This window comes from Vidua macroura, chromosome 6 (assembly GCF_024509145.1).
Source record: "Vidua macroura isolate BioBank_ID:100142 chromosome 6, ASM2450914v1, whole genome shotgun sequence".
In the NCBI taxonomy this organism is placed as follows: domain Eukaryota; kingdom Metazoa; phylum Chordata; class Aves; order Passeriformes; family Viduidae; genus Vidua; species Vidua macroura.
The window spans coordinates 17,159,793-17,174,398 of record NC_071576.1 but is presented as its reverse complement, the minus strand read 5'-3'; the positions used below and the strand labels follow the sequence as shown (position 1 = coordinate 17,174,398).

Sequence of the window (14,606 nt, the reverse complement as noted above, 5' to 3'; positions counted from 1 at the left end):
AAAAGGAAATGTTTTGGAGAAAATGCACTGAATACTCAAAGACACCTCTCTATCACAAACATCTGAAATCAACGGGTGCTGCCCAAGAAAATAAGCAAAAACATTAACACCTTTCTTACGAGTTTGCTGTGAAATAGCTCTCCTGCTTCAAAATAGCCTCTCCTTTCACACACAATAAACTTTCAATAGTCCAGCAAAGTAAAACTTCAATTTACGACAATAATAGTCTGATTTTCTCATGCTGCATTCAGCAGCAATGAAGTATATTTTATTCTCATATCTCTGCTTTTCTCCTCATAGCATGCTATAACAGAATTGTGTTTTCTTTTTTTCTTAAAAGCATTGCAAAGGGCTTCCCAGAGTCATTCACCACCTTTTTTTTTAATAGGTGATACAGATCTGTGAAATGGACTTAATATGCAAGTCCAAATCATTACATTTTAATATAACTTCATAATACAAAGGAACAGAGTGAAATCAATCCCAACTTTATCTCCCAGGTCCATAGATGCCCATGGAAAGAAACATGGCCTCATCGTCCAATTATAAAAAAGTCAACCCTTGTTATTTTTGCCTTTTAAGCCCCATGATCCTACTGCTTTGAGCCTTTTCTCAGGTTCCTCTGCAGCAGGCCAGGCTGGGGCAGGACACCAGTGGGCATGGGACAGGTGGCTGCATCTCCTCAACTCCTCCTTGGATGGAAAGTGTGGGACAACGTCCAGGGAGGAGAGAGGGAGGCAGCAGCGCAGGGTTTTATTGTAAAATGACCTTGATTTGACAGGCATGTTCTCAGGTTTCAACAGATGCTGTGGGAAAGGCAACAGCAGCCAAGGCGGTCTGCAGGCATTTCTGATGATATGCAGACTTTTTTCTTCTGCCTATTTTTTTTTTTTTTTTAAATACAAGGGGGGGGGGCGGGGGGAGTCTTCTCAGTTTCCATGACAACAGTGTCTCCACTTGTCTGTTATTAGATACCATCCGCTTCCTGTGTCTAAATTTTTAAACCAATCAGAAAAGTGTTTATAGATTTTGTAGCTCCTGGGACAGTCCCTCTCCTCCAAGAGAGCTACTTTAATGACACGTAACGCTCCGGCAGCCAGGGCTGCAAGGCCTTATATTTTCGGCTGCAAAGTGATCACAGTTTATGCTGTTTACCGGCTGATTCATGGGCTGTGCCAGAGAAAACTGGGGGGTTGCTCCGGATTTACTGTACCCTTAACAGACGTTACCATTGTTTTAAAAACCACACAAACTCATTTTCATTGTTGGCTGATTTTTGTTTCTGATTCATCCCATGAAACAGCAGGATCTGTCCCTGCGTGACACGCGATTGCCTCGGCGAGGCCGTTATCCCACCGGAGTATCGGTCCGCCCTGACGGAAATGGATTCACGGTACAACATCGCCTGCTGCAATTAAAGTTTCGGCAAACTGGGCTCTAAGAGCAGCCGCACTGTAACCGTGCGAGCAGATTTACACAGGTATATTTTTGATGATGTAAATAATAACCTGGCCGCATCACAGTCGGCAAGTCAATAAGGAAATCCTTCTCCAGGGCGCAGGGACAGCCGCATACATTGCGAAGGAATTAACACACGGTAAGTCCAGTTAAGTGAAGAGCCGGCACTGACGACCGATAAGCAAATGGGAGCTGTTGTGAGAAGGGGAAAATCCCTTTCCCGGCGTCTCTGACAGGCCAACACTACCGGAGGAGGATGCCCTTCAGGCGGGTGTGCAGGCACAGACGGAGCCCGGGAAGTACCGAGCTGCTTCTTCCCGGGCGAGAATCCAAGCGCCGGCGGCACGCAGGAACAAAAGGGAGCGGTGGGGGGGCTGCCCGCCGCCGGCTGCGCCGCTGCCCCAGCAGAGCCCGCCGAGCCGGGGCCGGAGCCCAGGGGCCGCGCTGTCGGGGGCACAGCCCGCCCGGGATGCGACCCGGCACCCGCCCCGCACGCGGCTCCGGCTCGCCCCAGGGCGCCCTTCCCTTCCTTTCTCTCCCCTTCCCCACCGCCCTTCGCCGGCAGGGCTACTCGGCGGCGGGACGGCGGCAGCCGCGCGGGGCAGCCCCCACAAACGCCCCGGGGCGGCGCCGCTGCCCGCCCGCGGCAGCCGCCGGCCCAGAGGCCCCAAAAGTTTGGCCGCGGCTCCCCGGCCCGGGAGGGACGGGGCGCGGCGATAGTGGCGAGCCCGGGCGGGCGGGCGGGCACCCGCTCCCGATGACACCGCGAAACGCCCCCGCCGTTACCTCTGTCCGCGTCCTGGGCTCCCGCGCCGCCGCGGGGTGGTGGGCGCTCCCCGCGGCCGCCCCGCTCCGCGCCCCGCGGCGGGAGGCAGCCGGAGGCAGCCGCAGCCCGCGCCGCCGCTGCCGCCCCCACCCCGCCCCCGGCGGCGGCGCCGCGCCCCGCCGGGCCCTAGCGCCGCCCGCCCGCCCCGCCCCGCCGAGCCGTCCCCCGGAGCTGGCGGCTGGTGCCCGCGCCGGGCTTCCCCGAAGGAAAAACTTCGGGAGCGGGAAGCTGGCCGGGGGCGGGTTGAGAGGTGCTGCTCCCTCGGGGGTGTTTTCCTGCCGGTGTGCGGGGATGCAGCAGGCTTGAGCGGAGGATGCAGGTTCCACGCGTTCTGTCCCTTTTCCTTCAGGGGAGCCGTCTCGGGCCCGCTGTCCCACCGAGGCCGAGCCTGTCCGGCCGAGCCCGTCGCGGCACAGCCCCCGGCGAGTGCCCACACGCCTCGGCTGCCTTCCTTGGCCGTCTCGTTGCGACTGGGAACGGCCTGCGTGCCACCGGAGCCGGTCTTTTACACGTTGAAAAACGAGACATGCAGAACTGAAACTGTTATTTTTTACCGTCTTACCCGACGGGAGCCTCAGTGAGGCCTGACACCTCCTATTTACGGCTGAAAACAGAGAAACCTCCCCTTGCCGTGAGAGCCTGCAACGCCAGGGGTGCACCTGCCTCCTCCTGCCCACTCGTCTGCCCCTTCGCAGCCCGCCCCCCCAGCCTCCACCTGCTGCTTGTCCTGCCTTGCTGCCATGAAAACAGGTGAGGGGGAGCTTTGGGCTGAACAAGGCCAGTCTGCAAGTGCAAAGGCTGGCAGGATCTCAGAGGGAGCTGGTGCCATCAGCAGTGCCACACACCTGGAGACTGTCAAGCCTGTAATGGGCATTTATTTATTAATTTAAAGTTAGCTTTCTTTATCCAACCCTGTAGAATGACAACTCGAGGCATATGTGATTGCTGTAGTGACTTCTGGAAAAGCCTAGTTTATCCTTTTAGATTTATTTTATCATAACAGCTGGGAATGGCTGGTTTGGGATGGGATGAGATTTTTTTCTTTTCCCCTAAGGGATGCATTCTTTCCTGGACACAAAGCTTGGACATTGGACAGAATGACAGCTGTAACCCCCAAATTCTTTTTCCTGCCTACCCAAACTCCACTACTCTACAGGACTGCCAACCTTAGATCAACACACTTTGCTGTGGGCATGACCAAGGAGACCCAGATTTTGCACCAGCATATTGCACAACGATGTACAAAAGGTATCAACTCTGAATTTTAATGACAAGAGATGTGAAAAAAGAAAAGGAATGGGGTTTTCTATCTGTATCAAATATAGCTCTACTAGGAAATGAAAACTTGTTCCTCTGCCCTTTTTTTTTGCTGTCTCCAAGCTGATTTTGAAAAGCCAGTATAGGTTGGAGTTGCAGCGTAGCCTTTCCATTTGTAAAAATTGCTGGCATGAAATTTCTCCCTGCATCCATCTTGGTCCTAGTTATGTCCCTGAGCATTGCTCATCTGCAGATGGCAAAACCTCCTGTTGATTCCCTGATGCTTGCCTCTTCAATGGATGGATGGGCTCAGTTTATTCCAAAGTGAATATAAAACCTTGGGGTTTCCTGAGAAAAGTTACAGTTTTCATTTTGTAGGTGGTTTTGGAGACACAGAGACAATCCCATCCCACAGGATTCCTGTGTAAGACACACAGGTTCCTCGTTCAGTTCAGCTGAAAGTTTTCTACTGACTGCTCTGCAAAAGCTCTGCAAAATTTTTGAAGACTTTGTTGAGATAGATCAGCCTGGCTTGCTGAATGCCCTTACAGCAAAGCACTGACAAAAATCAGAAGGTGTGGATGAACCCAACCCCAGGCTCCTCTTCCAGGCTTGTTTTCTGGTTCAGATTGGAGTGATGGTCACCGGAGAAGCTCTCAAAGTAGAAGTGTCTGATTTGGTTTGAGTGACAACATTCCAAGAGTAGCTGAACATTTGGGCTCAACTATTGATGCAGCTAGAGCTGGGGACCCTGGGCACCATGTTAATAACAAGATTTCCATTAATCGTTTTTAAAAATATAGGTACCTGTTTGCACCGTCATCACACAAGGAAATCTCACAGATGCCAACAGAGACTCCATGAAGGGTAAAATCCTGGCCCCACTGAAGCAATGCCCAAGTCTTGTAATGAATCTGGATACTACAGATGATGATAATCCTCTCAGGGCCACTTCATATCAACAATACAAACAAGGCATCTTGTCCCGTGCTTACCCATTAATTCTAAGGCAGGTATTTTTCCTAATGAAATCAGTTTTAACATTTCTTTGTTCTTTGATCAGATCATCTGAATTACTCTGTGCCTGCATCTATGCTAACCACAGCTGTTTGAAACCTCAGCCTAGGTTCCTTCAAAATTTAGCCGCAAGTGCGTGCATTTCCCTTCTTCTGTTGTTTGCTCTCAGTGATGCAAGCTTCATTATTCTTTAATTTCTTCCTCCTTCCTCCCACTCATGTATTTGAGGCTTTCTTACATGCTTTGTAGCTCTACTTCCCACCTCCTCCTCATTTAGATCCTTCCAAAAGAAAAGAGTGTTTTAGAAGACCCACATTTGCAAGGGAAAAATATTAATAGTGGAAATTTTCTCAGAGAAGCATTTTTCCTATGCCTGCAAGTGCATCTTGTCTCTCTGTATCAATCCAAGCCATGTTAACTCTCCCACGTAGAGGCTGCTTTGTTATCTCTATCTGCCGGATTAAATTAATGGAGATGAAATTCTTACCTCTCTCCAAACTGGGGAGAATTTATGATTTATGCTGTAGAAGTTTTCTGATGTCGACATCAGTCCATTTTATCTAATTTTCCTTGGAGATTTTAATTAAGCCTTGTTCTCCTGGAGAGTCTGTAAATCCAAGCTCTTCAGCTAACAACTCCTGGGTTATTTCTGTCTCTTGGCCCGAGTTTGCAGCCCCCAGGGCACAGGTGATTCTTCTACTACCTCAGGAAAAAATCTCTCTGCTTCCTCCTCTCTGCTGCCAGCACAATGTGGTGCTTGCTCCACGGTCAAACAGATGAGAGACCCTTTGGCACAGGGATCCCTCCTGGGAAAGGCTCCAGTCTTACAGGAGAGGCAGCTCAAAAGGAGCTTGACTGCATCTACTGAGTAGCTCTAAGTCCACCTATAAAACCCCTTGTGCCTCTTCAAGGTCTTGCTGTAGCAAGATGTGATTATTTATCAAGGAGTGGAGCTAGGTGTTGCATGAGATGTGAACAGTGCCCCTGTGTATGCCCTGCCCCACAACTCCATTGTGTTATGTTGATACTCGTTCCCTTTTTATATTTCCAAAAATTTTTATCAAGACTGGGACATATGGGGAGCTCCCAGGACAGGTGGTGTGGCTAATGGAGGCCACATGAAATTGAGCATTAATGTGGTAGGAGATTGGTCACCATACAACTGCTCACTTGTCACTTCCAAAATGTCATTTTATAGCTGTGCTCTTTACCCTGTTTGTTTCTTGAACTTGTTTGGTCTCTTCATTTAAATGCAAAGATTGAAGTGCAGTACTTTAAGCTAGATTACGTTTTCAAGGGCAGGACTCAGTGACTTTTTTTCCACTTACCCATTTACCATTCATATCTGACATTGCAAAACCAGAAGGCAAAAAAATAAAAAATTCACCTAACTTTTCAGGTATATCTAATATACCCAGTGCCTCAGTTTTTTTGTGTGTCTGATTTGAGGTATGATTTCCATAGGATAAATACCTGTGCAGTTCCAGGACAATTTGCTGTTGTGTCTCAGATGCCCAGGGCACACAGCCCAGACTCTGCACTGGAACACAGCTGCCACTGCTGTACACCCCATCACTCTACCACATAAGGGTGAGCCCATCAAAGTAAAGAAATACAGGGAGATTACAGTAATGCCATTCCCTCTTTCATGCTGCTGGATCAAGTCCCACTTGCCTTCCCCTTGAACAGCCAGTGAGACCTTTTATGGTCACATAGGGGTACTTAATTATGCACATATATGTGGTTTTGCACTACTTTAGTAACAGTTTAAGAGTTGAGCAATAGATTTAGTTTTATGATCCAAAAGGAAAAAACTCAGGTTCTCTAGTGGACAATGAAACTGGAGTTTTCCACTCTTCCTTATTTTATTTTTGTTAATACCACCCTTAAACTTTGAATTATCCTGCAAGTATTAAGGCTCATTAGCTTTGTTTCACTTTGTACTCTGTGTTAATAGGACAGCTTTTTTGTAACAAATAAGAATCTCTTGAATGCTAAAGCTTAAATGTTTAATAAAAGCCATTAGTAGAACTATATGTAAGGACTTTTATGAAAGGTGATGATCTTCTTATGGTTACTGCTATATTCCCAGTTGCCAGTGATCTTTCTGGCTTGCCTTCTGCTTATAGCAGGCCTTGAGTTTTTACCTTTCCATGCATGGGATAATCTGATTCCCCCATACTATACTAAACACAAGCTTCAGCCTACGTACCCCATGCATTTTCCAAGCTCACACACATACATGAGGAGAGAGACCTTCAGCCTCCTGCATGACTGAAACATTTTTAAAACAGAAGAGCCACTTAACCAATGAAATAAAGCATGTTGGTTAAAAAATATTTCACATGCACTTTTTCTAGTAGTCTTGCCAATGTCTACTAAATTAAACATCTACAGATCTGAGCACTTTCAACCCCTTTTGGAATCTTGCTCACAGAAATGTCTGTTTAAATGGTCCCCTGCAAATTCCCTGGGGTCTTTCATGTCTTGCTTTGCAGGCACCCACATTTCTCCTGGGGAAATCTCTCCAGTGAGCCTAACAGGGGCCCAGCCAAAACATCACAGTGAAGAGTGCTTGCTTTGTTTCCCAAGTGTTTCCTCAAAAATGTATGCCTGGATCCATCTTCTCTCTCCTGGGTACACATCTTGACAATCCAGCTATTGAAGTAGCTCAATGTATGCACACAATAAACATGTCAACACATCACATTCATAAATTATTACAGGCAATGCCAAATCTGCCACAAAGATTTTTTCAACTTGAAGCTGTAGAAGAGGATCTTCAATGGCAGAAATGCTAAAAAACTGACTGTGAAAAATAAGGTTATCTGTTTATCTCATGTAACCAGGATACAAGACAGCATATGCTTTATGGTTAGTGGGGAAAAAAACCCCAAAACCTGATAAGTATTGAGAAGCAGAATTTAGAATAATATAAAACCACCAGAAAACATTTATAAAGTTGTTCTGCTACTTCCAAAATTAGTCCTAGCTGTCTCTCTGAAGGAATCATTAAGAAGCATGGTAGTCTTCAATGTTTTGTAAAATTACTTTTTCTTTTCAATTCTTTGATCAGTCATCCTGGAATTTTCTCAGCAGTTACTTTGGTTGCAACCACAAAAATTCAGTCAGTTTTTCCAGCTGTTCTAGATCTAGCCTGAGACATAGAGATGTTCATTGTCCCTCCTCATTCACATCAGCATCTGCTTCCCAGGCCTTTTCCCATCTCTGTGGTTCTCCCACTTCTCATCCTTCTCAGCCTGGCACCCTCCGTGCTGCCCTCCCACCATGCTGCTGAGCACAGGCAGTTGCACTTTCCTACGTCTGACTTGGGCAGGTTAAGGATTCTGCTCCCTGGTGTAGCTCTGCTCTGCCTCTGAAGCGACGCTGCTGAATCACCTTCATGCCCGGTGTGACAGCACCAGTCTCCTTCAGCAAAAGGTAACCCTGCTCAGCACAGACTACTTCCTCAGGTTGTTCAAGCAAATATTTAACATAGAGATGAATTAAAAATACAGAGCATCCCAGCTGGCTGTGGCTGAGGAACAGTCAGAAAGTGCTATGATGCTGCCCCAAGTGGCTTCTGGAACTGTCCTGACAGATTTCCCAGAGCTCTTCACCAGCTCAGGAAATTCAGCCACTCCATCCCCAAATCTGCTTCAGAGGCTTTGGGCCGCCACAGTGCTTCAGACCTGGGTAGAACAGCACATGCGTTAAAGTCAAAAGAGTGAAAATCAGACCCTTAACCTCTTAATCTCTATTGCTTTGGGATTTGTCAAAACCTGGGGCTTTACCTGCCATGATGGCTGTTCCTGACAACTTCCCAAGACATGGCTTGGGTAAATGATGCAAACTTTAGCTCTGCTGGTGCCCAGGCCTGTGGAGGAGGAGCTTCAAGTCTGCTCTGGTGTTGTGCTAATTTGCTGTGTGCCATTGAAGCTAAACATTCATCCTGCAAGCCTGTGGTTTGAAATGCCCATGTGACTTCATCTGGCTTTGAGTTTCCCCAGGTATGTAGGTCTGGCTCCTTCCAGCAATGTTTTTAGCATGGCCCCATACACCGGCCTTCACTGCAGCTCTCACCAATCAGCCATTTTAATTGTGGCAGATATTTTTTCACAGCACCTTAGTTATTTTACTGGCTTTCAAGTTCTGAGATGAGTGGCATCTAATTATCTGGGTCTCTTTTTTTGTCCCTGCTTCTGATACTGTCTTGTCTTTCATCTATGTAAAGAGTAAATGAACAGGAAACAGATTTTTACCACTATTCTAATAGTTTAGTATGCCAGCCACACAGTCAGTACTTTTCAGGTATTGATACCTGTATCAAAATGAAGGAACTGCAAGTAAACAACATGGTGAAAACAATGAAATACAGTGTGGACTTGTCGTTCATCATTTTTGTCTTGAGGTTTGATTCAGGTTAAATCCTCCCTCTCATTGCCTGCAATAATTCCTGTCCTACTCGCATCCCAATGGCTCTGGCTATGCAACAGCTGCTGCATTTTGTGTCTTCACATTGTTTTTTCTCAAGAGGGAAAGCTCACAGATACTAGTCCCTGTACCTGTTACAAGCAGTAGGGCTGGAGAATTGTACAGCAAAAACAAAACCTCCACATTTTATTGGGATGAATCAAAGACAGTGATCAAGTTATCTTGTAAATTAGCTTTATATCCATCTTGTTAAAGAATATAAGTCATATTAACACAGTTATTCTGGAAACAGAACATCTTCTGCCAATTTTTTGCTTTTCTTGCTTGAATGTTTATGCTGCAAGGCTAGCCTGTCTGGTTTAAATTGTAGGATGGAAATCACAAGATCTATCCACCATTCCCTGACTTGTAATCCTGGAAAAGACTGGAAGTAGTTTGGCAACATAATGTTTCCCTGCCTCCTGTAGAAACAAATCTCCAGCTTCGGAGTAGATTGCAGCAGACAATAGAATAATTTCAAGACATAGACCCAAGGCACAAAATAGGCAGCTGATTCAGGTTCCTAATAATGGTGTTCATGTTGAGGTTCAGGCTATTATAAATTAAGTAGGAATTAGCTGTGCAATCTACATTCAAGCCAAACTTGGACACCAAACCCCATGAAGTTCAGCAGACACCTGGATGTCTAGATGTGGTCTCCAAGCATTTTGCCCTAGAGTAGAGGTGTTAATAGTCCAGTTCCTTCCATAGTCTGCTGAATACAAATGCAGATGAATGCTGTATGTGTGGCTATTGCAGAATTATTTGTTGTGTGGTGTTGCATGGTGAGGGTCTCAGTACCATTAATGTATTGTCTCTCAAAATTCATGCAATCAGGGAAACATTATTGTCTCCATTTTACAGGTTAGGCAGGAATATGCAAAAAGATTCAGTCACACAGAGTCTTAATTCATCTGGGAGTTGAGTCCTCTATGAGTGCTGCAACAGCAGAGCCAGCCATTCCCTTGCTGAATTCAATGTGACAGACTGCTACTGATATCTGACACCTAAACAGCACTCTCTTTGTAGAGTTCCCAAATCCCTTCACAAAAATGGCTGAATAACCTTCTTCCCAATTTGCAGGTGGAAAATGGAAAATACAAACAAATCCCTATGAAGACATCTTACCCACTGCAACGAATTCCTGAGTCAAGAGAGGGACCAGGTTTGTGAAATGCTTTGAAATAGCTGGGTAGGACATACACCAAATTTTAAGGCATGACTAAATACAGTTGCTGTTTGTTCATAAACTGTCACAGGATGTCTAATCACAGTGGAAACTTAAGAAATGCCCATGTGTCCTTGGCTGGTCAGCAGCAGGATTGCTTGGACATGCCAGGATGACAGAGCGCTGTATGCTGGCCTGTTTCAACCACTCTGGATAGACCCAGTCACATGGAACCAAGAAGGGCTTTGAAGCTATCTGCCTCACTTATATAGGGTGTGGAGCAAGTTGTCATTTAGCCCCTTTTAGATAACTGATTTGGCCACTGCTTTCCATTGCTAAGTAACCATCAAGATAAACAGAGATTTATTGCTTTTAAGGCAATGAAGCAAGTGATGCACACTTCACATGCCAAAGCAGACATCAATAGTACTTCCAGTAACACATGGGGTTTTTATTAGTGGATAGGACTGAAACAGAGCTGGAGATTTGAACTCCTGCCTGCTTTAAGAGACAGCATATCCAGAGGCAGGAACATCACAGCTCGAATCTTTCTCTGTGGTGGGTCATCTCAGAATTTGGGACACAGTTTTTTCTCTCTTCTGCCATTAATATGTATCTGGACTGATGCCACTGATGCCACACACGTCCTCGTCACTCGAGAGACATGAGTGCTTGGGAAAGGAGCACAGCTTTGGAACAGGTAGGGAAGGACTGGGGGGCTGCTGGTGGTTCATGCACTGTGCAAGTGCAGAGAGAGAGAGTGGAGGCTGGGGTAGCAAAGGGATGATAGGTCCTGACTGTGGAGCATCCACCCCTCTGTGTCTGTGCCCAAACGCTGGGGATAATAACAATTTTCAACATTTTCCCTCACAGAGTACAACTCTCAAGAGCAAGTGGGACCATTGTTTAGACTAGACAAGATAATGCTACAATAAAATATTTGAAATAACAGAGGAGAATAGGAATGCTGCTGAAGACAAGAGGCCACAGCCTGTGGACTCCAGCCAGAAGGTCCTGGCACTTATTAACTTGTGAAATTTTGGTTCTGTATCTTTTCTGTCACTACTGGAAAATGAGGTTATGACCCTCAGACTTGGGAGGCACAGACTCTGCTGCAGACTCTCTGAGACCCTGGGGTGGATGTAGGCCTCCTGCTGGTTCAGTCTTCTCCTGTGAAATGGGGATAACAGTTCTTCCTTACTTCACAGAGCCTCTGCAGAGATAAATGTTAACAAGTGTGAAGCCCTCAGCTACCAAATGATGAAGTCCACTTAAGGCCAGTAAATAGAGCAGAAGACACTGTGTTATGTGAGGATGCTTGTTAGCCTGCACTGCTGTGGAGTTCAGCAGACACCTGCTGCTCACTGGCTCTGACATACAGTGTGGTTGCCACCTTCTCCAATACCAGGATTATAGCCTCAAGTCACCAGAAATTTCACAGCTACCCCAGAACATCTGGTGCCTGGCATCAACTGTCAAAAGGTTTTACCTCCAAGCCCCTCTTTCAGCTATGCTCAGGTTTTGCAGGGGCAGGTGTGGAAGTTGCAGTAGAGATCCAAGCCTGCTGTACCATTGGATCTCTCGTGCATTTACTGAGAAACACTTGTGCAACTAACTACTTGTTTTACAGTATTTGTTCAGAATACCTGGATTTATGGTTGTTGTGGGAACTATAACTGAATTTCCTGACTTCAGTGCAGACAAAAATCTCTGCACAGAGTAACATGGTCTGGGTGAGAGTGGGGCAGGGCTGTGGAGTTTGTGCTAGCATTGGGCATGGACAGGAGGTTGGTGCTGTGTGCCTGCTGAAGCTAGAATTTGGCTTAGATATGTTTCAAAAAAAAAGATGCACATGATATTTTGCTCAGCAAGCATGCCTTCCAGCCATGCAATCCTCTGTTCTCAAGTGTTGCTTCCTGCCTCACTTCTGCAGGAACACTGTTGTCTCAGAGGCTCATCCTCACTGGGAAGGTGGATTACAGCAAGATCTTTTGCTTTTGACAGTAATCAAAGATGGAAGAACCACCACAGGGCAGAAACATCCAGCTACATTTTCTTGGAAATGTCTTTTCCTGGAAAATGCAATGTGTTGAATAACAGTGCAGCTCTGTACTGAAATGTGAAGGACTTGGCCTAAAGATCCATCTGAAAAATGCCTGTTAGCTAGTGCAGGCTGGGTTGCTTCAGGTAAAAATCAGAAACACAGCAAAATTCTTACTCTTCAGAAAGATGTTTTCTGAGCCCTGGGGCTAGAACATTTCTGACTAGAGTAGTTCAGGATTCAGGGGCTCAAGGAAGTCAGGCTCAGGGGCTGAGGAAAAGCACCCCACCTGCACAGTTCTGGTGGTGCTGCTCATGCCATGTGAGTGATGGCTCTTGACCATCTGCATGCTGCACTTCCCTGTGCTAATGAAGACAGGACATCACTGGGGCAAATACTGCTCCTGCACTGTTATACTCATGTGCAAGGTACATCTGGTGCTGCTGTGGTTTTAGTTCACTTATTTGCATTAGAATGTCTGAGGATGGCTATACTGGAGGATATACTGGCATTGTGCTTGCCAGAGGAAGAAATAGAATAGTTCACTCAAGGATGCACAGAGAAAGGAAACACCAGAGAGATCAAGGTTCTGTACTTCTCACTGAACTTCCTTCTCTGGATAGTGTTACAGCTCCACAAACATCTCCTCAGGCTTCCCCATCCAAGAAGTGTCCTCTATGTGACTTCCTTGCATCAGAATTAGCAGTTTAAAATATTCAGATATGCCTCCCACTTTTTTTTTCTCTTTTCCGCTGATCCTAGAAATACAGATAACGTCCCTCTGCAGGCAGGCTTATCAGGCAGGAGTGTTTGGGTGAGCTGTGAAAAGCAGCACATTCACTAGTTGTTAGAAAAATCTCCTAATGCTTGCATAGCATTGTTCCGAGGTGTGTAAAGACACACACATATGTTACGGCTCATTACGGGAAACACACCAAAAAGAGCAGTTACACACAGACACTGCATTTAAAGCCATTTGCTGCAGGATTTTCAAGGAAAAATTGAAAGGGAAATTTACTCACAGAGAGCAGGCTTTGCTTTGAAAACAGGCTTGCTGAGCTCAGCCTAAGCAATTTGGGATCAAGGTCTCAATTCTCTGCAGGAGGGACCTCAGGCTCTTGTCCTGTAAGAGATGCAGGGATTACAGAATGGCAGCACAGCAGAGGAAGGCAATACTCTGACATGACCTGCTGCCATTTCAGCCAGGGACTGTGCCCAGCCCATCCCTGCCCTGACATGGGGGTCTGAGCAGGTGTTTTGGGCCCATCCCCAGGTCAGTCCCTGTCCAAGGCTCTGCCAGGAGAAATATTCAGGCTTTGCCCCAGCTCAGGCTGTCAAAGCCACTTGACCCTGGCAGCAAAGGTCACCTGCCTGCTCTACCATGCCTCCAAGACCTGGAAAGGGGAGGTGACATCAGGAAAAATGGTGCCACAGGCAAAGGAGCAGGAAAACAGCTGTGACCTGAGGACAAGATTGTCAATTCCATTTCTTCCCTGATCCATGTCCTGCCCAAGTACTGAAATGAAGGAGGCATAGGGACATCAAAGAAATCTGAATTTTGTCACCACCATGTCCCAAAGATACTAAAAGCAATCTGGAAGAAGCCTCCTGGAAGGTTAAATCAGCAAGCCATTACTAAAATTAAAATGGGAGAAAATGTTCCTCAGGAAGCAGAAAACACAAGGTCCTCGGATGAAACAATCAAAACCACACTCTTGACTTTTTTTCTTCAACTCAAGAATGAAGCAGTACATATGAAATATTTTTTAAAAATGAAATCTTCACATTACTCAATGTGCTGTACTAGTGCAAGGTGGGGGGGCAAAAGGATTGTAACCAACTAGATACTTTAATGAGAAATATGGCTCTCTCTCTTCACCCCTTTTCCCAACAGAAGAGATCAGTGAGGTCAGATCTGGATTGATCCCCACAACTGTACACTGGCATTTGAACTCAGCACTGCAGCAGTTTTCATGTCTCCTCCTCGTTTGTTCTGTCTGAAACAAATTCCTGGAAGCTGAAGGTTGGTCCAGGTTGCAGCTATATGAAGATGTGGCCTCATTGCTTTAAACAAAAATCATAACAAAGATTAATTTATCCCTTCTTTGGCAAATCTTAAAATGATAAGTGGTGAATCTGGTGTTGTTTCTGTCCATGTTTTGTCCTGAGACTTAAAAATGTAGTCTGAAGGTCATCAGGCTAGATAGTGTCCTTCCCAGAAAGCACATTCAGGGCCTTTTGCTCAGCCAGTGAGTCAAGGTTGTCTCAGTTTTCTCAGACTTGCTAAACAAATGGGTGTTTTTCCCATTGAGGCTGTTCTGCCTTCTGTTCTGAAAGAATGGGACATGTGGCTAGGAGAAGCAAGA

General features: G+C 46.2%; 1 protein-coding gene and 1 long non-coding RNA gene across 5 annotated transcripts in view; one reads left to right on the top strand and one right to left on the bottom strand.

Moving 5' to 3' along the window:
• FOXN3 (forkhead box N3) overlaps window positions 1–2,330 on the bottom strand; it is a 209,612-nt gene extending 207,282 nt beyond the window's left edge. For all 4 annotated transcript variants that reach the window (XM_053979349.1, XM_053979350.1, XM_053979351.1 and 1 more), the window contains exon 1: window positions 2,245–2,330. The gene's annotated coding sequence lies outside the window, so the exon portion shown is untranslated. The remainder of the gene's footprint in view (window positions 1–2,244) is intronic.
• Window positions 2,331–2,470: 140 nt separating this feature from the next.
• Window positions 2,471–14,375, top strand: LOC128809557 (uncharacterized). Its single transcript, XR_008437772.1, has 3 exons — window positions 2,471–3,034; window positions 10,115–10,196; window positions 14,135–14,375. It is a non-coding gene; the product is annotated as an uncharacterized LOC128809557 (long non-coding RNA).
• The last annotated feature ends 231 nt before the right edge of the window (window positions 14,376–14,606 follow it).